At 51.3% G+C, this 23510-nt stretch overlaps 1 long non-coding RNA gene across 1 annotated transcript; it reads right to left on the reverse strand.

The window, feature by feature from the left end:
- Positions 1 to 4396: 4396 nt before the first annotated feature.
- Positions 4397 to 8073, reverse strand: LOC100828343. The gene is made up of 5 exons (XR_001405207.2): positions 7653 to 8073; positions 7315 to 7573; positions 6155 to 6194; positions 5811 to 6059; positions 4397 to 5102 (listed from the first exon to the last, which is right to left on the reverse strand). It is a non-coding gene; the product is annotated as an uncharacterized LOC100828343 (long non-coding RNA).
- Positions 8074 to 23510: the final 15437 nt, after the last annotated feature.

Consider the following 23510-nt stretch of genomic DNA (forward strand, 5'->3'; position numbering starts at 1 on the left):
GCGAACAAAAGTAGAAAATGATTTGAAATCTTGAATCTCCATTCTTCCCACTAAAGAAGGAAGAGAAAATAAGGGTTAACTCCATGCCTCCATCCATAACCCTCCCTCCGTAAAACAGAACTTGCTGAAATAAACCTTTTGTAACAAGTTTTAGTAGCTTTTCCTTTACATATTTACTAAAATCAAGCATCCCTCAATAAATTTCAATGATACCAAAAGTACATACAAGTTCTCTAATTTGCAATGCATACAAGATGCAAACATGAGCTCTTGAGATTCAGAAATTAGCATGTGTAATGTAAAAGAAATTTTAGGACAAGGAAAAGAAAATCAAGAGAATATGCATGACAACAAGAGTAACATATTTAGACTTACTGCATAAGAGATCAAGGTTGGATGAGCGTGAAAATAATGGGACTGCAGTATGGCATCTACTGCTAGCTAGGATACCACATTGGCACAATATCACGGTGCTTTAAGGCAAGCAAATTGAGTGAGCTGAATTTGACAGTCTACTTAGTTGGCATTGCAGTGGACTATGATAATCCCAGTTGCCCAACGAAAATTTGCATATTTCTGAGAACCATTTTTGTCCTAATTCCGTGGCTAGTTTCCCATGACAAATTATAAAATAACTTCAACACATCACAGTTTACAACCACAAACAGATCCAGAAAGAAAATTGGAGTCGAGGGGCCAAAACTGTTTTTCATGATAACCAGCTAGTGTTATATCGAAGTGACTACTATGTTTACATAAAAGAACGAGGCATTGTGGATAGAGATGAAAAGAATACAAGCCAGCACTAGTTGTGGTACATTAATGAATAAAATGCAAAAAAAAACATAATTTGCAGAAATAAATCTTTTGAAACAAATTTTACAAGCTTTTCCTTTATATATTTGAGTCAAGCATCCCCCAATAAACTTCTCTATTTTGCATTTGTATACAACCATGTTCTTTCGAGATTCAGATCATGTGAAATGTACAAGAAACTTTAGGACAGGGGATAGAAAATAAGGAGACAATATGCACGCCAACAAGATTAACATATTCGGACTTACTGCATTAGAGACAAAAATATGCCTATAACGCTACCAAGGTTCAAAAACAAATGGTACATAATCTCAATATAGAAAGGGAAGGGAAACTAAGAAGGAAACCTAATTAGTTTCCACTCTTCATTTGATCCGTCTTTAGGACAACCACAGACCCACTTCTGTTCCTTCCTGTCCATATGAACAGAGAAACGAAGACCCCAATTCAACAACAGAAATAAGTGGTCTTTCTTTTATCTTCAAGCTACCCTTTTTTCCCCATAGCAGAGAAAAGGGTTCTGCACCTGAGAAGCCCAGCACGGAATCATGGTTACGAGAGGAGACGGGGAAAGGAGGGTAATTCACTTGTACTTGAACAGAAACCGAGCTCGTGGCTACGAGAACGGGCCATGTGCACCCAAACCCTAAAGATGATCAAATCAATCACTCAACTCATGCACGGGAGAGGACAGAGTTTGCAGGTTCACCTAATTGTCGGCGCTCAGAATTGCGCGACGAGGACGAGAGCCTCCTCGATCCACCGAATGGCAGCAGGCGACGACGATGGAGAGGAGGAAACGAAGGCCGGGGAATGGACAGTGAAGTGGGGAAGGGAAGAAGATGTACCGAGGGAGTACATATACATATATATACATATGTATATGTATATATATATGTATATATATGTATATATATATATTTTAGGGCTCGTGCTATTTGACACCCAGGGAGCAGAATATTATTCTGCAGGCCGGCCGACCCCCGCCCGCCCAGCTCCACCCAATTCTCTGCATGGGACATAACAAAGTTACGTTGGACGGTTGGGTTTTGGGCACTATAGCCCGCACGGCAGATTTTTCTCCTAGTTTGCATGCAACGTAACAGTACTCCGCATGCGGCTTATTTTGATCGTTTGCATGCGACGTAGACTTACGTGGCATGCAGCTTCATAGGTAGGGATCTCGTAAGATTACGTTTTTGTTAGGTTAGCCTAGGCCTGGTAAATGGTTTGGTATTAAACGGTTTTAATGGTTTGGGTTCTTAAATGGGTTTTGTTTGGGTGGGTGGAAGTGATTCGTGTTCACAAACGGTTTGGTCTGGTGCGGTTCTTAGGTGAATGTGGTTTGGTTCGGTTTGGTCTGGGGAAAAATGGTCAGATCTCAATCCATGGGTTCCAACGGGTTCAATCCATCGATTCCGGACGGGTTCATTTGTTCTTTACTCCCTCTCTCCCCGATCTCCCTCCAACACCCAAATCCCAATCTCCCCCGCCGCTGCCAGAATCGCGCCGCCGCCGCCGTCGTCGACCGGCCAAGTCCCCTCTCCCCCTCGCCCTACCTTACCGTATCCCCATGTTGAGAGAACGGCCGTTGCGGAGTCGCTGGAGCCGGGGATCAACGACGCCGGCAGTGGGGCGAATAGTCGGAGTAGGGCGTCACCATCGGCGGGAGCTTGGGCGAGGCTGCAATGTTGCCCGACGCCGTCATGCGCGAGCTTCCTCCTCGGGTTCCCTTCGTCTTCACGTGGAAGGTGACGATTCCTTACCCCGAAGCAACAAAAAGGAAAACCTCATCTAGTGTTCTTGATTATTATTTTCGTAGCAAAAGTTGTTCATCTGTGTTCTCGTTAACAATTGGTGCTTGATAGTTGTTTCTTTCTTCTCGTTGGTTATCAAACCAGCTGCTTCCTTTTGTTGAGAGTTTTCGTAATTAGCTGAGCATTGGTTAGCAAAATTTCCAGTGAATTCCTACATGTAGAATCATTCATATTCAGTGAAAATTTTAAGCATGCAATTTATTATTGCAAGTGTCAATACTGAACTCCATCTAACATATAAAATCTCGTAGTTAATCACATGTTACACCCAAAACTCCAACCAACTGGTATTTTGCTAAACAAAAAGGATGGTAATGTGTGTCTCAAGAAAACCAAATGTAAGTAGCAGTAGGCATGTGCTTTGGTAAACCAAATGAAGTAGCAGCGGACATGTAGTCAGCATGTATGATAATTTTATTGCAGGTTCATTGAAGCCTCAACCCAGTACTTGTTGACTAAATTAGCTTTAAATATTGGAGAAAATTGCAGCTTAATATGTTCAGCAATCAGAGAAAATGGCAGGCGTTCCTAATGAAAATATCTTGGTGGTATGAGGTCGACAAGGCATGTCTAAGCGTTTTATCTCTTCAAGAGTGGACACTGCTGAAAATAGACACATTTGATTATCTTGAAAGAACGCAATCTGTTGGTGATGATTTGCAGAACCTCCTCTGCTGAACCTCCTCCGAAGAGACTTGCAGTTGCAGCAGATGATTCACAGTGTGAATTTTAATCTCGTTTTATGTCCGAAAACTTTAATTACCGTATATTCCAGATTGTTGAGCTACTAGTACATTGGTTCCTTCCACTTATCAGGTTTGATTTGTGTACTCTATGTTCATGGTGATATATGTAGATGATCAAATGAAGACTTTCTCTGATGGTTTTGTTGCGATACTGCTGCATGTTTCTTCTTCACTATCTCAGTGTTGTCAGTCCAGATTCATGCTAATTCAGTGAAGTAAAATACATCAGTCCTCAGTCCAGCAGTGACCTTAATGTGTGCTTTGTAATCAGTCCATATTCTTCCAGTGTGTGTCTATTCTGTTATGCTATAGTCCTTCTCTGTTCTAGACTCTGTCCTGTTTATTAATGAACATGCAAAGTTTCTGACAGAAAATCGCAAATTGCAACTGAGAAGGAGAAAATAATGGCAGCCGGGATATATTACTGTCTGCTCGTCTTTTTATTTGTTATATAGTGCTGGTAATAAGCATAGATTTTTACACTGCCTTCCTTGCAGTTGAACTCGATCAAACATCCACGCGGTCGACGGCGGCGCAGCAGCACGGGGGATGCAACAGAAGATCCCGTTGGCCAGCTATATGCACAACCATAGCTGCTGGAGTCCGTGCGTGCACGGATAGGTATCTCAGGTCATGGTTTGAAACCATTTGAGGAAAATGGGTTTGAAGGAATGGTTTGGACTGGTTTGGTTTGAGGTGTCATTCGGTTTGGGCTGGTTCGGTTTCTCACAAGTTAATCATAAATTGGATTGATTATGGTCTGCGTCGTATCTGGCTGTGGTTTGGCTTGGATATGGTCTGATTCTAAACCATTTACCAGGCCTAAGTTAGCGTTAGCCTGACCTGCAGTTGCCGAGAGCTGACCACGAGTACTACCTTTGAACTACCATGAACACACGCAAAAATCATTTACGTGTTTGACTTCGCCCACACAAGCTAATTTCATTTCATCTTACAAGCTGCTAAAAGACCATTGCTAGCTCATGACATCAGTCATGAACATGTCAACGAACATGATGGGCAAAAGCACACGATCGTGACATTGCACATTCATACAAATGCTTAGCAAAATCACCAACAATTAGGCTTCCGAATGGCAAGACAATTGCCACAAGCTCTCTAGCAGCCATCATACATAAGGGAAATAACAAATCATGCAGTTGGCCCCTCCTAGGCATCAACACAAATATCAATTGTTGGGCAAAAAAAAAATGGACGAGGAAGCATAGAATAAAATTAGTAACAAAGCCAGCGAAAGAAATGATGGTCTATTCAGAGTTTCAGACACATAATTAGCAGTTCATTCGGCCTCTGTTGGTGGTGCCACACCCTTCCAGGTTGCGATGAGCAGCACCAGCAGCCACCTGCTGGCCGGCGCCATGTCCACCTTGTAGAAGAAATGTTGCCAACATGTCATCGTGGGCAACCTGGAACACCTCCACCATCCTCGGCTCCTTGACGGGATGCTCATGCACAAACTCAGAGCCACTCAAACCGATAAAGGCCACGATGTTGTGGTCTTCATTGGCCTTGGTGATCAGAGTCTTGCTTCTGCCGATCATGCAGTGCATGGGACAAAATCTCCGGTTGTGTTATTTACAGCTTGACATCATCGGGGAGCTACCACTTCTGCTCATGGCAACCGTCTAAGTAGCGAGCAATATGCACAATTAAAGCATTACTCTGAACATGCTTAGTAGATACAAATAGTAAAGACCTGCAGCTGCAGATACTTGAGTTATGTTAATCAGTGGGAAATAGTAAAGACCCTTGAAATAGTTTGCTATTCTCCTACTGAGTATATTCACAACTGAGCTTCCCAATAAATACATTAAAGAGTCTACCAAGAAAGAGAGTAAATGATAAACAGTTTTGACTGATTTCCACGGATCCTTGATTGTCCATGATTTAAGGTGCCTTTTCTCTTTTAGTACGTATGGCGCTGAATGGAAGAACTTATAATGAGAGTTACAAAGTAATGTGGTTAGAAAATGATGGCTATTATGAAGTCTATGACTATGCAGAATATGTGGTCACATACATGATTTACACATGAGACTTCACCACCGAAAGGTTATGTTGGCTACAAATAAGCAGTTTCAATGCAATTTAACAAATAACAATTTTTAAATACACCTTCTACCATGCATGCTATATGAAGGAATATCCATATCCCTTTATGAAAAGCCTAAGCAGAGTACAACGCGAAGCAAAGGTTCTAGAGCCCCAAATCATCTCTACAATACTAATACTACAATATATAAAAGTCTGAGCAGGTGCCAAATCAGAGTTTGTGGTCTAGTTTGATCAATAAAGCTAAAGAGATGCACATATTTTTCTCAGATGCAAATAACATTTTCAGAACGAAACATGGTACAAAGGCGTTAAAAAGCTAACTGACCTGCAGTGGCAGTCATAGAAAATGATTTACCTGAAAGCTGAGTCATGAGAAGTACCCAGGTCAATTTACTCATTTCAAAGGCATCCCAGCAACAACCTGAAAAATATTACTTTGAAGAAAGCAATTCTCATTTCGTATATCTCCACTAACCACCACATCTTCTGTCAAATCATGACATATACCATACTGGCTTTCCATGGTCTCATTTCCTTCACTTTTGCATCCTTCACGAAGTTCAGCTGTCTTAGAAACTGCTGCAAGCATGGTAAGAGCGCAATTCTGTAGGAAACAAGCAGCATAAGATAAACTATAAAAGCTAGTACACAAGAGACACAGGACATTCTAAGGATATCCACGGAATTAACAGAACTCACCTGCAACCTTGTGAATAGATATTTCTCCCAGAAAAAAAACCTTGTGAAGAGATAAAAAATTATGAGCATAAATGATCAGCAGCGTTCCAGCATAAACATACTTTCAGAAAACAGCATTAAGAGACTACATAGAATGCCTGGAGGCTTTCAAAAGAGGAAAAGGAACAGAGCAATCGGGATAAGCTTTTCAAAAGAGGAAAAAGAACAGAGCAACTCGAATAGTATTGAATTCACAACATCGTCAGCAATACAAGCACCACATTATGTCAGAGAACCCAAACAACATAACCGGACATCAAATCTATAGCTACACTGAGTTGGTCAGCTAAAAATTTGCAAAAAAGCAATGATCGATGAACGGGATGGAATTAGCATGCTGTGATAACCCTATAGTTATGATAAGTCTATATGCTAATAAATTTGATTACTGCTTCAGCATGCATCAGGATGCAAACAAGATTTCATACATCAATTATCCATTATAGTTATGATAATTCTATATGCTAATCAATTTTATTACTGCTTCAGCATGGATCAGTAATGACAGGATCTGCATGAGAAGATAATTACCAATCCAACATTAATGATATCAGAATGAGATCATCCAAGCACACCGATTGGTCATTTGGACCTTGGCTGGCTACATTAACTCCATCTTGCAAATTCTGGTGGTTCCTACCACGAGTCACCCTACCCTTAATTAGGTTGATCTGAGTGTTCTTGATCAACACTGCCAAATCTAGGAGGAGAATTACAAAAAAAAAGCAATCCAGGAGGAGAAAATGAAGTGCCTGTAGTTACGACTGGAATTTGACAAAGAGGAGACAATCCACTGCAGACCAAAATTCCCAAGAAACCATAAAATGTTCAGATTTAACCAAAATCACACCAAGAATTTTGACAAATATGCCACAACACAGAGCCAACAGCCCTGACGAATCCAACAAGAAGACGCATAGACTGCCGATGTATCTCCTGTTTTCCTCTGGGCTGCGCACCTGGTTTGCCAGCGATAGCCACACTGTGGCAGCTAATTGTCAGGTCCCAACCATCGTTGGAAGGATGGGAATAGACAAGAATCAAATCACAGGTCGCAAGAACACTGAACAATTCCCATTACTGAAGAAATGAACACTTGCTAGCTTCAGCAGTTGGGGTACCTGACACTAATTCCACACGAGCTGCTGGCGAGGGGCATACCACAACAGTGGGGAGGAGCCGGCCGAAGAGGCAGGGCTGGGCTGAGCCGCGGACTCAACGCCGAGGTTGCCTATTTTCCCAACGACGCGAGGAGTGGGCCGGCGTCTGCGTCGGCCTCAACCTCCAGCATTGGTCTTCTTCCAAATCCAGCCTCCTCCCCGACGCTCGCGCCCTCGAGCTTGGACCGCTTCGCCCTCTCTGGCCTCACCAGCGATGATCCTGAAACAAAATCGGAGCAAGCCCTGTCAGATCCAATCAAATCGAAATTAAAGAAAATCCAACCAAATCGCAACCACACCGCTGCTGCCTGGCACAAGCCGCTCGCCGCAATTCCAGCTGCAGCCGCTCGCCCCTCGCCGCCGGACGCAGCGGCGAGGTCGCCGGAGAGGTGGAGGCGATGGAGGAGGAGGCCCGCTCGAGCTTCTCCTCGCTCGGGCCACAGTCGTCGTCGTCGAGGCAGCCGCCCCAGCCGCAACCGCTGGCGCCGCTCCTCTCAGGCGCCACCGACCGCAGTTCCCCAGCCGCCGCCGCCGCCTCCTCAATTCGGTACTGCAGCAGCTCGCCACCAGAACCGCACGCACGCACGATTTGGGGTTGATTTGGGTGGGTTTTTTCTCGAGAGGAGGTGGGTTCAAGGGGTAAACCGTCGTCGTAAAAGAAGAAAGAAAGCTATGTCGTGGGTTGAGAGAAAATACGCCTGGTTTGCGATGGAATCCGGCTAGCTTGGACGTTCGTTGGACCGACTCGGTTGCAGAATAGCTTATTCTGCATCCGGATGTATAATAAAGTTTCTATATATATAAGTATCTTAGTATATAAATACGTTTATATTTCATATTTAGATAAATTTGAGTCACTTAATATGTGACAGAAGTAGTATTTTCGATCCTTGGCTTAACTCAGATAAAAAATCCGGTCTAACTAATTCCGGTCAATTAACTCCTTAACCCGAGAAAACACGTTTGGCCAGGTCGAAATTGAAAATTACCCCTTCGTTAACGTCACTGCTTCTCACTCCTGCGACTCTTCCTCTTCCACTGAAAGCTTCGCAAAGGCAATGGCGACCGGCGGATGATCGCCGTCGATTCGAGATGACCGAGGCACACCAACACTTAAAGCAAGTGTCCCTACGTTCTCTTCGTTGAATCGCTTCACATTAGAACCGCGTTTTGGTTTGATCTGTAGGGTTATGCTGATTAAAATGGGTTGGGCCACCGATTATGGCTAATTTGCGATCGGTTTCTAGATATTTAGGGCATTAGGTCAGTTCTAGAGACGGTTCTGAACATGAATTTCTTCTGCATTGCAAGCTTTTGTGTCACAACGGATCCCACAAATGCGTTGAGAATGCGATTTTCATTTTGATGGAGAGTTCATTCCAACTGGAAAGGGACTGAGTTATGTGAGTGGGGCGGTGAATGCATCTATGTGATTGAGCGTGACAAGGCACTACTACAGAAAGGCTTATCAGTAACGGTCGAAAAACAGCATCAGTAACGGTCGGGGCCGCCGTTACTAACTTCGTGTTACTGATGATACTCATCATCAGTAACGGTCGCCGCGACTGTTACTGATGTACCATTAGACCGTTACTGATGTATATATACATCAGTGGCGGTCGGATCTACCCGACCGTTACTGATGTATACCACGCTCGACCGACACTGATACATTTTCGGTATTTAAAAAAATAATTAAAACCACAGAAAATACACAGAATAATATATACATCATAGAAAAATGTATCTTATCACAGAAAAATACATATGAAGCCACATCACATCATAGCACATCACATCACACCATTTAAAGCATACAAATTTATATAAGCCGCATCATTTAAAGCATATAAAGAATACAAATGTATCTCACTTCACAACATTGATTACAAAGTGTCAAAATTTCATAGAACCATAATTACAAAGTGTCAAAATTTCATGGAAGCATATAAAGAATACAAATGTATCTCATTTCAAGCTTGAATCTACTGTCGTGGGTGAACCCTAGACATGACTTGTTCCACGCGTTCGAAGAAGTCCCCACTAGGCTTGATGACCTCATTGTTTATGAGATGGGCGAACTCCATTTGAATGTTATAGACGACCCATTTAGGTCGGTGCCCCATTGTCATTCGGGGCTGCCAATACTGTTCCATCGCCGTGACTGACCCCCTCCACTCAGGCTTGAACATGCTGGCATTCTCCATAAGGATGTGTCAGCAATAGTAGCCACAGAACACACTGTCGGGCAGCTGTTGCTTGCAAGGGAACCTGTGGTTGTGGTGAGGCTCGTCTTTATAGCCTTTACCAGCTAGTTTTTCCTTGGTCGCCACTTTCCATGCAGTGTTAATGAGTGATTTGATGGGTTTCCAGAACCTACCTCGAGCACCCTTCTTCGAAAGTAGTGAATCGAAGTAGTACACCGCGGACCAAGGAAAACAAATGAGTATTGTCACCCAATGGTCTCTGTTTTCAAAAGAAACAAACTTTAGTATCTAAGGGTGTATAAGAAAGACTGAATTAGAAAAAACAAACGGTTCCATATATAAAATTGAACTCACTCCAAATTAAAGAAGAAGAGGATGAAGTCGTCGTCCGCGTATTTCTCGAGACATGCCACCAAGTATTTAGATGCCATGGTTCTTGAGGCATCCTTTTCTGGCTCAAGACCGATGTCACCGTAGTTGAACATCGCGGGGTCTAGAATAGCTACTTTTTTTTACCTCCAATCGCCGCAGTTCTCTTATTTGGTAGGCAGACCATAGCCTTAAGAGGTTGATATCAAGCTTTTGACGGTTGAACAGGTGGAACAGTTGGTTGAACTCCACACCAAAGGTGATAGGACGTTCCTGAATGTTCCTGGTTTCTTGGTCAAAGAAGCCATAGTCTTTTGGGATTCTAACATTGATCTATTGGGCATGCTGTTGAGAGCCAGCTGATGCTTGCATGTAAAACTGATGAAGCTCTTGCATCTATCTGGACACGGCACGCAGGGAATCTTCGGTGACCATCGGTCTTTCAGGATGGTAAAGAAGCACCCGGTCGAACTCTCTAGCCACGAAATAGGATCCGTCTTCGAATTTCTGGCCTTGATATGGGTTCTTGATGAGAATGTCAGGCCTATTGTCCTCCCAGACTCCAGTTATGTCAGGCACATGGTGCATCTCATCTTGAGTGACATTGGAGAACTCCTTGATGGTCTTGCTGCCGCGCCCCCTCTTTTTATGCCTCTTCTTATTGTCCCATGCCTTCTGCTCCTCTGCCTTGTACTTGTCATCGATCTTGCGGCCACCCATGGACTCAGTGGCACCTAAGAGAGAGAAGGTGGGAGGGATGCTTTCAGCCTGTGCCGACCCTGTGGTCTGGCTATCTTTGAGCTGTGCAGGCATCGACATTGCCCGCTCTTCATCTCCGCCAGCACCGACAGGAGGAAGTATCCTAGGGGAAAGGCCGAGCAGCGAATCAGAAGTACCTTTGTGGGCAAAGGGAGATGGAGTCATAGAGGGCCGGTGTAACATCCCAAATTTTTCAAATTTGGATGTTCGCACCTTTTCATTTCTTATGCATATTACCTTGATCATATCCTAAAATATTGGTGTTCGTTATGATGCATTATTGAAAGTGTTTGAAATGGTGTTTTGGAATGTTTCAGGTTGATAGAAATTGATTGGAGAATTTTCTAGAATTTAAAAATGCATTCTAGGATTTTATTTGGATTTATTTAAAGCTTAAAAACCTTAAAACTATTTTTTTAAATTTATTTTTGAGTGGGAATAATTTTCCTGGACTCTAAAGGAAATATATTATTTTACAGAATTTTTGGGAATTTTTCTGAAGCCATTTGATATTTTAAATAATCTAAATGGAATTTCGGGTGAATTATGGATCCTGAAAAGTATTTTATAATCTTTTTCTTTTATTGTTTTTCTTTTTCTCTGAAAATACGCTTTCTCCACACGAAAGCGTATTCTCGGGGGAATACGCTTTCAGTCTATTCTCTCTCTCTCTCTCTCTCTCTCTCTCTGACAGGTGGAGCCCACCTGTCATCCGTCACCTCCGGCCAACCGCCGCTCGCCGCTCCCCGCGCAGCCACCGCCGCCGGCGCCGCGCCCGCGCCTGCCCGCGCCGTCGCCCGTGCCGCCGCCGCTCGCCGCGCGTGCCTGCCTGCCTGCGCCGCCTCTCGTCGCGCGTGCTCGCGCACGCCCACGCCTGGCCACGCGCGCGCCCGCGCAACTGCCGCATGCCCCGCGCCCACAACCCCACGCCCGCGCAACCGCCGGCCACCCCGCCCACGCGCCTCTGCCCTATAAAATCGTCGCACGCCCTCTCTCGCGTGCCCCGCCTGCAACCGCTTGCCTGCCCGCGTTTCCCCTGCCCGAGCGCCGCTCCCCGCACCCAAAACCGCCGCCGCTGCCGCCCAACTCCGGCGAGCAATCGCCGGAGATTCGCCGAACGATTCGCGAATCCGCTTGCACCGTTGGACTCCCCGTGACGCCGTGAGTCTCCTCCAACCCTTCTCCTTCCTTTCCGCACTTCGATTCTTCGATTCCGTCCATCTCCGGGAAGATTTGGGTATGAACTTGTTCAAGTTCACTGCAGCTTTTGTTCTTCGGTAAGCTCTGTTTAGGCATCGTTTGCTATCAAACCAATGATCATTATGTGCTCTATATTTCACCATTGTGTAGAGTGAATGTTCCTCTACAAATTCTCTGTAGACAGTAGCCGTAGATGGTTCATCTCGTGCTTTGCATCGTCGTCGCAAAATGGTATTCTAATCAGTTTCTCTGCCATATCTCTGGCGCGGCAGAAAGTTGCAGCACCTTCCTTAGTGGGTAGCCTTATTCGCAGTAGTTCTTGTTGTTGTCCGTAGCATCATTTTAGTTGTTTACTTCTGTATATTGAACTTTAGGAACACCCCTTCACAGCCATTTCCTAGTTGGACCATTTCAACTTCACCTTCACTAGCAGCACGACGGTAGAAGTTCATATCCTATTCTGTTCTGTTTTAGAGTAGCCACTTTCACCTGTTCATAGCTACTGCCTCATATCTCCATAGTTAGTGAAACCAGTGCCAATTGGAAGAGTAGATCATATTCTTGGTTTCCCATGTTTAGTTCTCTGTCATTGGAATAGTTTAGCACCAGTAGCTTTTCAGTAGAAGTTAGTATTCTTTGTCTGTCAGAAGCTGACTAGCCACCTTTGCAAGCCAGTAACTTCTGATCTGTTTATCCAATTAACCTGAAACCTGTTGCGTTAGTTAGTACACACTTAGAACTATAATGTAGCATAAGTTTCATGCCATGTTCTGTACTTTAGCACCTATTACCTATCAACCCTAGTTGCTATCTGTTAACAGTAGCAGATTTCTGAATTTTCAGACTTAGCCACACTAGCCTTAACCTTAGGCTTTAGAACTTGAATTGTTAATACTATGGTATTACTTAGATGACGTTTAGGTTCTGTTTTGTATGCTTGTGATACATCCTTTATCCGAAGTTCATTTGGAGTTATATTTGGATTTTGAGAGATGCCTGGAACTATGCATTTATTGTCGTTTCGTTCTTCGCGTTAGATTATTCGGATTGCGATTGCGAAGAGTGCCAGGGAGTTGACGACCGCAACAACTTCTCTGATCCAGGCAAGTTACACTTATTGACCATGTAGAACCTATATTTTTGCTTATGCTATTTTGTTTACAACATCATAGGGATGCATGTTAGAGTTAATTCTTTATGAAGTATTTATCAAATGCGTTTTCAACATGTTTAGTTATTCCTAGTAGATTGCTTATAAGATTTTATTGCCATGCCACCAAATACCATAGGTTATGTATTTACATTTTTCCAAAGCATGCTATACTATTATAACGGGACGGGACCCAAACTATATTGAAAAGTATTAAGTGCTCTTTATGAGCGAGTATGTTTTTGGAAAAATGTTTTCGAAATAAGACCAAAATGTTTTATCTGGATGGAGTGGTATGATGGAGGCCAGTTGGCTGTCGGCAAGTGTTGTAGCCCCGTAATGGGTACACGCTCAGGAGAAGGTGGGGACCGCTGTCCAGAAATCCAAGAGTTCAAACCTTCTCATGTACCCAAAGGCTTCTTGTGCAACCACTTGCTATTATGGGCTCTGGCTTGGTCGACTAACTAGCGGGAAACCCTTACCTGGGTATCGCCATCCGGAGAGGAGCCAATGTGCTCATATGGGGCGGGCGGTGCCAGAATTAGGTATCAGGGGGCTTCTAGTGAAAGACTTCGTCACAATCTTTACCTGTTGCGCACGCTTGTCGTCAGGCAACACTTTGGACTAATTGTGTCAAGTGGGTAAAGTGTTGCGAGAGACATTTGATAACCTCCGCAGGATCAAGCTCAAGCAGAACCCTGATAAGTGCACCTTCGGTGTCAACTCCGGGCAGCTTCTGGGTTTCTTGGTTTCACACCGAGGGATACAGGCCAACCCGACCCAAATAGAAGCCATCGAGAAGATGGAGGCCCTCCGCAAGGTGAAAGATGTCCAGCGCCTCAACAGTTGCGTTGCCGCACTGGGACGCTTCATCTCCAGGCTGGGCGAACGTGCCCTGCCTTTCTTCCGGGTAATGAAGAAGAAGGGTACAATCGACTGGACTGCCGAGGCCTCCGGCGGTGCTCCAGGAACTCAAGCGATACCTGAGGTCACCGCCCATCCTCGTCGCCCCCAAGTTGGGCGAGCCGTTGCTACTCTACTTAGCGGCGACCGACCAGGTGGTCAGCTCGGTGCTGGTTGCCAAGAGGGAGGAAGACGTCCCGGGGACTGGGGCTGCGGGGCAGGGGGCTGAGCGGCCCCCAGCAACCGCCTCGAACCCGGGGACCGACCCTGAGTCGGCAACCCCGGCGCCGCGGAAGCGGTTGGTGCAGCACCCGGTATACTTCGTTAGTACGGTGCTGCGCGACGCGCAGACAAGGTACCCGCAAGTACAGAAGCTCCTTCTGGGGATTCTCCTTGCGTCTAGCAAGTTGCGCCACTACTTCCAGGCGCACCGCGTCACGGTGGTGTCGGGGTTCTGCCTCGAGCGGACTACCAACTGTGAAGCCACCGGGAGGGTGGCCGAATGGCGGATGGAGCTGTCGGAGTTTGATCTCCACTTCGCCAACTCCAAAAGCATCAAGAGCACGGTCCAACTCGACTTCGCTAACTCCACCAACAACACGGCGGAGTACGAAGGCCTGCTTGCCGGGCTGCGGGCAGCGGTCGCCCTCGACATTAAGCGCCTGGTTGTTCGCGGTGATTCCCAGCTTGTGATCAACCAGGTGAACAAAGACTACGATTGCCCTCAAATGGCGCCGTACGTGGAAGAGGTCCGCAAGCTGGAACGGAAGTTCAAGGGTTTGCGCTTCGAACACGTCAAGCGGAGGGACAACTTCGCTGCTGACGAGCTGGCCAAGATGGTAGCAGAGCGTCGGAAGCCTCCGGCGGGGGTGTTCTGTCAGAAGCAACTGGCTCCTTCAGTCGCCCCCCAGCCGGCTGTCGGGGACGCCCCTCCGGCAACCGAAGGAACCCCTGCAGCAGCAGGGGTCCATGCCGCTGATATGGCGGCATGCATAGGCAGGGAAATTCCTCCCTGGGCGGAAGAGATCGCCCGCTATTTGAAAGGGGAGGCTCTCCCGAAAGATGACGTCGCCGTAGAGCGTGTAGCGCGACAAACCAAGATGTACACTGTGATAGACGGCAGCATCTACCGCAGGCGTGCGAATGGTGTCAAACTCATCTGCGTGCCGCAGGAAGAAGGGTGTGCACTGTTGGAGGACATACATCGAGGCACATGTTCACACCATGTGGCCTCCCGGGCTTTGGCCGGCAAAGTTTTCCGGCATGGCTTCTACTGGCCCACGGCCCTGGCCGACGCAGAGCGGCTGGTGAGGACGTGCGAAGCTTGCCAGTTCCACTCAAAGAAGAGCAACCAACCAGCCCAGGCCCTGCATGTCATCCCGTCCTCATGGCCGTTCACGGTCTGGGGATTGGACATCGTCGGCAAGCTACCAAGGGCGGTTGGCGGTTACGAATACTTGTTTGTGGCCATCGACAAGTTCTCCAAATGGGTGGAGGTGGAACCAGTGCGCAAGGTGACCGCCCAGGCGGCCATCAAGTTCCTTAAGGGCATTGTGTGCCGGTTTGGTGTTCCTAACAGCATCATCACCGACAACGGCACGCAATTCACGAGCGCGGCGTTTCACGCCTATTGCAAAGACATGGGCACTAAGCTGCACTTCGCGTCCGTCGCTCACCCGAGGAGCAACGGACAGGCGGAGCGAGCCAACGCAGAGGTTCTGCGGGGGCTCAAGACGAGAACCTTTGACAAGCTCAAGGGCCACCGGAAGCACTGGATCGAAGAACTCCAGCCCGTGCTGTGGTCCATCCAGACCACACCTAGTCGGGCAACGGGCGAAACTCCTTTCGCCCTTGTCTACGAGGCAGAAGCGGTGCTGCCCCTCGAGCTCAAGTACGGATCTCCCGAGTACGCGCGTACGACGACACCAGCCAACACGAGCAAAGGGTCGACGATCTAAACTTCATCGAAGAACTTCGATGCCGGGCTGCTGTGCGAGCCGCGTGCTACCAGCAGGGACTCCGTCGTTATCACGACAGACGAGTCCGTCCCCGGGGGCTCGAGAACGGAGACCTTGTCCTGCGCCGGATACAGGGAACGAAGGCCGGGAACAAGGTTACTCCGAAATGGGAGGGCCCCTTCCAGGTAGTGCAGGTGACCAGGCCGGGGGCTGTCCGCCTGGAAACCGAAGACGGCTTGCCGGTGCACAATAGCTGGAATATTGAACACTTGCGCAAGTTCTACTCGTGAAGCGGCGGAGCCCGACCCTCAAGTGATGCCTCCGATGCATACCTCTCGAACTAGTGTAATCGGGCAGCCCCCGTGTGTAAACCGCTAGTTAATTGTGAATAAAGATAAGTGTTCCACCCCTGAGCTTTGGAGAGAGATTCATTTGTTTTACCTGTGTTAATTGTTTTGCCTCTGTTACTCGTTTTCGTAAGTTTCAAAAAAATTTGCAGCACCTCGGATCTGGTAAGAGTCTAACCTGTAGGAAAGGGAGGAATCTTGTACACTGTGGTGCCCGTGAGCTGCCCACGGGTCGCACCATAAACCGGCGCCTTGTGGTGAGGGAGGACCGCAACACAAGGGGTTCACCGCACTCCGAGGCTTCTGAGTTCACGGCTTGCTGCCACGTGTGCCGTGGTTACCGGGGAAGCATGGCGACGGAAACTGTGCCGCGTTCGAGGGAAAGGCGCCGTGGCGCCGCTCGGATCCGTCGCGCGCGGTGGCAAGCCTCCCTCCCACGTCTATAAAAGGCACACCCCAACCATGGAATTGCTCAGAGCGAAGCCGGGTTCGGGGCCGTGAAAGCAGGTGGTGGGACGGAGGCGCGGAGGTGGTGCTTCCCGCCGGCGCGCCCCTGCTGCATCACCCCATCGAGCCCACCCCGAGGGCGCCACAGAGGCACGATGGTACTGCATGCCATCAGCGTCTCGCGCCGACGGGTGCACTGCCGTTGTGCCCCTGCTGCGCCTCCTCGAAGGGGCGGTTCCTGGGCGAGGGTCGCCGCAGAGGCACTGTGGTGGTGCATGCCATCAGCATCCGGTGCCGACAGGGTGCATTGCCACAGTGCCCTTGTCGCCCCCCTCCGAAAGTAGTAGGGGCTGCCGCGGAGACTCTATGGTAGTGCATGCCATCCATGCCTTGTGCCGACGGGTGCACTATCATAGAGACCCGGCCGCATTCCCTTTGAGAGAGCCTTTTTCGGGCGTGGGTCGTTGCGAGGACGCTGTGATGGCGCCGGTGCCGGCGCTCGTCGCACGTTCCGGCCCATCACCGCGTCCTTGCCGCGGCCCTCGAGCAGTTTAGCTCTCAGGTAACAAGGGTCGTCGCATCCCTTGGGACGAGTTCCCTAGAGAAAACCCAGGTCTCCCCAGTTGCGGGGGCTGTCGTTGGAAGGCTATAACTCCCTCGCCACCCGTGCCCGCCGTTCGGGGTGTGGCGAAGCCGGCGGCGAGGACCTTATAGCCGTCTCGCGGCTGCTCCCGGAGCGGAGTCCTCCTAAGCCAGGGTTCGCCCCTGAAGGCCAGGGTCCGCCCCTGAGGGCGAGGGTCGCCGCATGAGCGTGGTGGTAGCATCGTCGGCGGCGGTTGCCGCCGGCGGCGATCCTGCCCCCGCGTTCCTGCCGCATCCCTCCGAGATCGTTTCCCTTGAACAAGTACCCCAGATGGTTTCCTACCGAGGCAGTGCCCCGTCTGCACTCTACCACAGAGCATCGCGAAACATTGGACCGAACGGAAAGCTAAGTATCTGAACATGAACGCTGAATTCGCTAAGAGCTAAACAAAACTGAGCGCTGCCCCGCTGGGTGCGGCGCCGAATCCCGCGCATAGCCGGGGTGTTAAAAAGGACGCTTGCGGGGGGAGTGCGCTCCCCGTGTGGCTCCCGGGTCCGCCCCGGGAGGACACAGCTTGGAGTGGTTACCCAGCAAGTGGAGTGGCTCCCCGCTACCGCTTGGCCCCAGGTCGGCACTGCGGGTCCGTCCCGGGTCCCTGGTCTGGTCAAGGGTGAGGCGTGCGCGAGTGCCCCCGCAACACAAGGCAAGACACGCAAAGGCTAAGGGAACCACCCCGCGAGGCGGCCTCGGGAATAAAGGACAAAAATTGAGCAAACTAACAAGGTTAATTGACTAAGTGTTGGATGGTTACATAGAATAATCAAAAGGTCATTGTCCAAACGGCGCTAAACGCCATACTTGCAGGAAAAGCAAACAAGAAGGAGGTACAGTGGAAGCAACGAGTATAGCTGGGGGCTGCGGCAACTAGCTGTCGCCGTCTTCGGCCGGGGGGTCGACGGGGGGTTCAGGCTCCGGCTTCATCTGCATCCGCTCGACGACCTCATCGACGAACTCGCGCAGTGCTTGGGTGTGCGTGGGCTCGTCCTCGCTGTCAGACCAAGCGTCCAGCAGGGACTCGAAGGGAAATTCTGGGTCCTAGAGATGAATCCGCGGGAGGATTGTCCCGGCAACCTCCCGGGCGCAGTTGGCGACTTCGTTGGCGCCATACTTGGCGATCCAGATATCGAGCGCCCCAAGCTTCCCCAACAAGTCGGAGAAGAAGGGGATCAGCGTCGTGACGTCCGTGCCGTCCACCTCCGCCGCCTGCAGCTCGAACTTGGGCAGCAGGTTGCGCAGCGACTCGGCGATCTTCGCCAGCTTCTCCGCCTAGAGCTGCCGCTGCCCGATCAGCGTGCCGTGATGGAGTCGGGCATCTTGCGCGGCCTTCTTGGCCTTGCTGACGTCGCCCTCCAGCTTCGCAAGCTCTAAGGCTTGGGTTGCGTTGGCCTCGCCGGCCTTGGTGAGCTCTTCCCAGACGGCGGCCAACTCGTCCTCCAGCCCGGCCGCTTTGCCTTTGACGGAGTTGAGCTCGACCTCGTGCTGAGTCGCCGCTCTCGCCGCGTCCTCGGCAGCCTTGACCTGCACCTTCAGCAGGACGCAGAGGCCTTCGATTTTGCCGCGGTAGTTGGCGATCAGCTCGCTCTTCTCGTCCAGCCGCGCCTGGGCCGTCGCGAGCACCTCAGCATGCTCCTTCCGGGACGCTTCTAGAGTTGCCGCCATTGCGTCGAGCCTTCCTTGGAGCTCCGTGCGCTGGACCTCCAGGTGCCGATGGAGCTCGGTCTCCGGGACTACCGGCTCCTGAGCAGCCTCCAGGGCTTGCCGGGCCAGCCGTGCCTCCCCTTCGGCGAGGCGTGCCTCCTCGCGCAGCCGGGAGAGTTCGCGCCGCTCTCTCTCGACAGCCTCCCGCACCTCGCCGAGTTGATTCTTGGCGGCGGTGTGGCGCTCCCTCACCTCGTTATAGGAGGTGACGAAGGCGAACTGCTGGTGCCGGACGGCGTCCAGGAACCGGTGCCCCCGCTCGAAGACGCTCGGATCCCAGGTAAAAGGATTCCAAGCGACCCCAGCGAGGGTGCCGAGGTCGGTGCCGGGGAGAGCCCCCGAGGATGATGAAGCCCCAGCTGCCGAAGTGGAGCTGGGCGCGGGGTCGCCAACTTGCTCCCGGGGGTCTTGCCGTCCTTCCCCGACAACTTCCCCCGTGTCTAAGCTCCGGGACGCCGGGGTTGGAGAGGGCTCCCTGCTTCCGGCGGGGGCCGTCCCCTGTTGGACGACGGGTGAGCCCGAGCCGGCCACGTCCGCGGCTTCGGGCGCGTCGCCAGGTGCCGCCGCGGCGGCGGCAGTCTCCACTGCTGCCGCTGTGTCCGTCGCAGCGGGGCCGGACGTGGGAGCCGTTTCCGACCCCACCTCCGTCCCCGCGGTCTCGACGACCGAGTCGGGGTTGACCACGGCCGCGCCTGTTCCGGGCGCGGGCGCACTTGTGCCTGCAACCGTGGAAAAGCATGAGGGTCGGCGGTGGTTAGTGCTATCGAAGGCGAACAAGGGCAACCGGGGCGGTTACCTTGTGCGGCCATCGGGCTTGCCGGTGCAGCCTCCCCTACCTAGCCTGCGCCAGCGGGAGCGTCCAAGGGTCTTGCCGCGGGCGAGCTGCCGCTTGCTGCAGAAAGAAAAGGTATGTTCGTGAATTGGGCAAACAGGAGTTGCGGTTGCAGAGAATCGACGAAGACATACCCGGTGCCGGCTCTGTCTCCGTCGGGGCTGGGTCGCCAAGGGACCGCGTCGGCGCTGGCCCCCAGGGCAGTGGGATCGGTGGCGCCGCCAGCGTCAGCGCGCGTCCTCTTGCTTGGCGAGCCGGGCGGGGAATCGCTCCTCGCACTCTTGCTGGTGCCCGCCGGCGAGGAGGACTTCGGAGGGTTGCACCGGAGCGCGAAGCCCCGGAAGACCCCCCGAGCAGGCGGCGCCGTGGGCGCCCGCTTTGTCGTCGTGACCCGGAGAGCTCCGGGTGTCGATGGCGATGCCGCCGCAACGCCGGGCTCGCGGAGGTCCCCGCTACCGGAGCGAAGGCCGTCGTCGGGGCGCCGGGGACCCCCGCAGGTGCGGGCGTGGCCGGGGTCCCGGCGGGCACCTCAGGACCGGTTCCCGCCGCGGAGCTGGCGGCCGCCGCCAAGGCGGGGGCCACCGCTGAGGCACTCGCGGCCCCTGTTGCCGCGGATGCCGCCGTGGTACCAACGGGCGCCCCGGGAGCGACGGCTGCCGCCAGGTTGGGGGCCGCTGCCGGGGCGGACGTTGCTGTCGAGGAGGTGGCTGCATCCGCCGCGAACGCCCTCGACCTTCTTACGATCAGGTGTTGGGAATATGCCCTAGAGGCAATCATGTATGATGTAATTCCCAAAGTATTCATAAATATTATTAAGTTGTCCTTGTTTGAACATCTGATATGTATCATTGAATATGTGATTTGATTGTGGAACTATGTATTCATGTTGTTCATACTAAATTGTCCTTAGTCATTGAGGTTGTGCTGGACACATAACCTAGACTAATGTGAAGTTGGCTGATGACTCGGTTCCACTTGTCATGGGCATGGTGATGTCATTCCATCTTACACGGACTCGGCTAAAGAGTTTAGCGAGTCGGACTGACCCATATTGAGATGCAACGAATATGTCGTCATTTGCATGTCTCAATCAATGTAATCCTTAGACCTGAGGTTATCGCACAATCCAAGTTGTGGATCACCAACTTAGGTTCTGTCAAACGTTGTTCCGTAACAGGGCAGTTATAAAGGCAGAGTTCGGATTGACTGAGAATCAAGCTGTGTGATGTGGATAACCAAGATGGGATTTTGCCCCTCCGACTGGAGAGATATTCTCTGGGCTCTCTCGAGTGATACGATTCGGGAAGCATGGCCATGCGCGACTTGGTTAACTGTTAACCGGGTCGATCGACTAAGATTTAGTCGGATGAATCGTATATCACAGATCGAGAAGAGAGTTGAACTATTAAAGGGATGACGATTAATCGCCTATAGTTTGACAAGGTATATCATGAGGCAAAAGGGACTAATACGTATGTCACATTGGTAGGTACGTCGTCATGACTCGATGGTACTTGGGAGTCGGCACGTTCTGCTAGGAGCCGCTACCGATTGATCGATTGAGAGTCGGACTCCAATCGTGTCCAAGTCGCCATGAGCCTGCGGGGTCACACACTTAAGAGCGGGAGCAAGTATTTGGTCGGGTTGGACCCGAACTGGAATTGGGCTGACAATGCGAGTTGGACTCGCAGAGTGGATGGGCCACAAGTGTTGGAGCCCACTTCCACTCGGTATATAAGCAAGGGCGTAGGATGCCTAAGGGGCACGGTTTTTCCACTCTCATGCGTTGAGAACCCTAGCCCTATTCAGTCCAACCGTCGCACCGGACCTAGCAGTCCGCCGCCGGAGCTCCTCCTCGTACGTGTGGATACCGGCAGAGGTGCTGTATGTTCAGCACTTCGACGATCGCGGGATTGGATCGGCTGGATCAGATCGAGGGACTGCACTGCATCAAGGCGCCGCATCGATAATCCGCAACCGCACGTCTAGTGGTAATACTCGTGGCCTTCTACCTCGGCTAGATCTTGGGAGTTCGCGTAGGAAAAGTTTTGTTTATCTCTACGCGCCCCTTCATCAGGGGCGTGCTGTCGCTGCTTTCCTCGTCGTCGTCCTCCACGGCGACAACTTCCGGGGACGCAGCCACCTGGCCCGCCTCGTCGTCTAGCGACCGGAGGGAAGGCCGGCTGGGCTCGGACCCGCCCTCGCTCTCCTCGAGCACCTGCTTCCCGCGGGGTGCTTGTGGGGGAGCGTGTGGGACACGGGTGGGGGTGTCGTCCATCAGCCCCCACTCGTTGCAGGGCGAGAAGGCGCCGACGATGTCGCTGAGCGTCCTGACACCGGCATGGAGAGCGGAGACCCCCGGCGGGAACTCCGTCGACTGGAAGACCTCGCCGGAGATCCCCCTCACCCACGTCCTGAGGGACTCCAGGTCCATGCCGTCCTCCTGGAGGCGTGTCCTGTCCCCGGAGCCCGCGTACATCCACGCGGGCCGGGAACGCAGCTGCAGCGGGGCTATGCGCCAATGGACGAAGGTGCGCGCCACGTATACATCTGTGAGCCCCGCTAGCCGCAACGCCTTGATCTTCTCCACAATGGGGAGGAGGTCGGCGTCGCGGTGGTACCTATCCTGCCAGCCGATCTGGGGCACCGGCAGCCCCGTCGGCGGCTGGATGAACTCCTGGGGGTCCTCCACTCGGACCCAGCACCAGTCGCCCTGCCACTCTTTTTCGATCTTCTTCCCCGACCGGACGATGAACTCCGACTTCATCTGGTCGCGGGCGCGGAAAACCACCCCCGACGACATCCCCTTCGCGTTGTCGATGCATGGGTAAAAGTAATGGCGGAAGAGCCCCACCGACGGCATCACCCCCACGAACGCCTCGTAGAGGAACTGGAAGGTGGCGAGGAGGAAGAGCGTGGTGGGGTGGAGCTGCTCCACCCGCAACTGATAGGACTCCATCAGCGCGTGGAGGAACAGAGAGAAGGGCGGCACCATGCCGCAGAGGAGGAAGCGTGCGAACACCCGGAAGTCGTTATCCTAGTGTTCGACGCCCGCCGGGAAGATTTGCGTCTCCCCGTGCTCCTTGAAGTTGGAAGCGACGGCGTGCCGAAGCTTCCCCAGCGCCTCGCTGTTGTATCCGGGCCGGAAGAAGGCGACTGTGGCGCGCATCTCCCGCCTCTTCTGGTCCTTGGCGGCGGCCGCTTTGAGTGCTGCCTTGGTCTTGCTGGTCGCGGGCTTTTTCGAAGACTAGACCTCCTTCCCCTTCCTGGTGGTGGGGGGCGCCATGGGGAGCGAGGGCGGAAGCTGGCAGGAACGCAGGGATGCGAGATGCGGAAGAGGATGGAGGCGAAAGGGCAAAGTGTTGCTCCCCTGTTGGCAACAGTGGAAGCTTTATGGTGCCCGGTCGTTTGGTAACGGCCGGTTCCGTACCCTACGGGTGCGCGGGGATAACTCCTAATCACTGAGAGTAATGCGCGGAGTGGCCTTAACTACCCTATTTGGGGGGAGTTAGGGCGGAAATCTCACGCCCCACTACTCTGCTTTTACTGATCGGGGGCCCACGCGTCGGTTAAGGGCGTAGCCCGGCAACTGACTAGAGGGAGACCCTTTCGGGAGCAGGTGACGCCGGCCCACGCCCGGGGGC

This window comes from Brachypodium distachyon, chromosome 1 (genome assembly GCF_000005505.3).
Source record: "Brachypodium distachyon strain Bd21 chromosome 1, Brachypodium_distachyon_v3.0, whole genome shotgun sequence".
NCBI classification, from domain to species: domain Eukaryota; kingdom Viridiplantae; phylum Streptophyta; class Magnoliopsida; order Poales; family Poaceae; genus Brachypodium; species Brachypodium distachyon.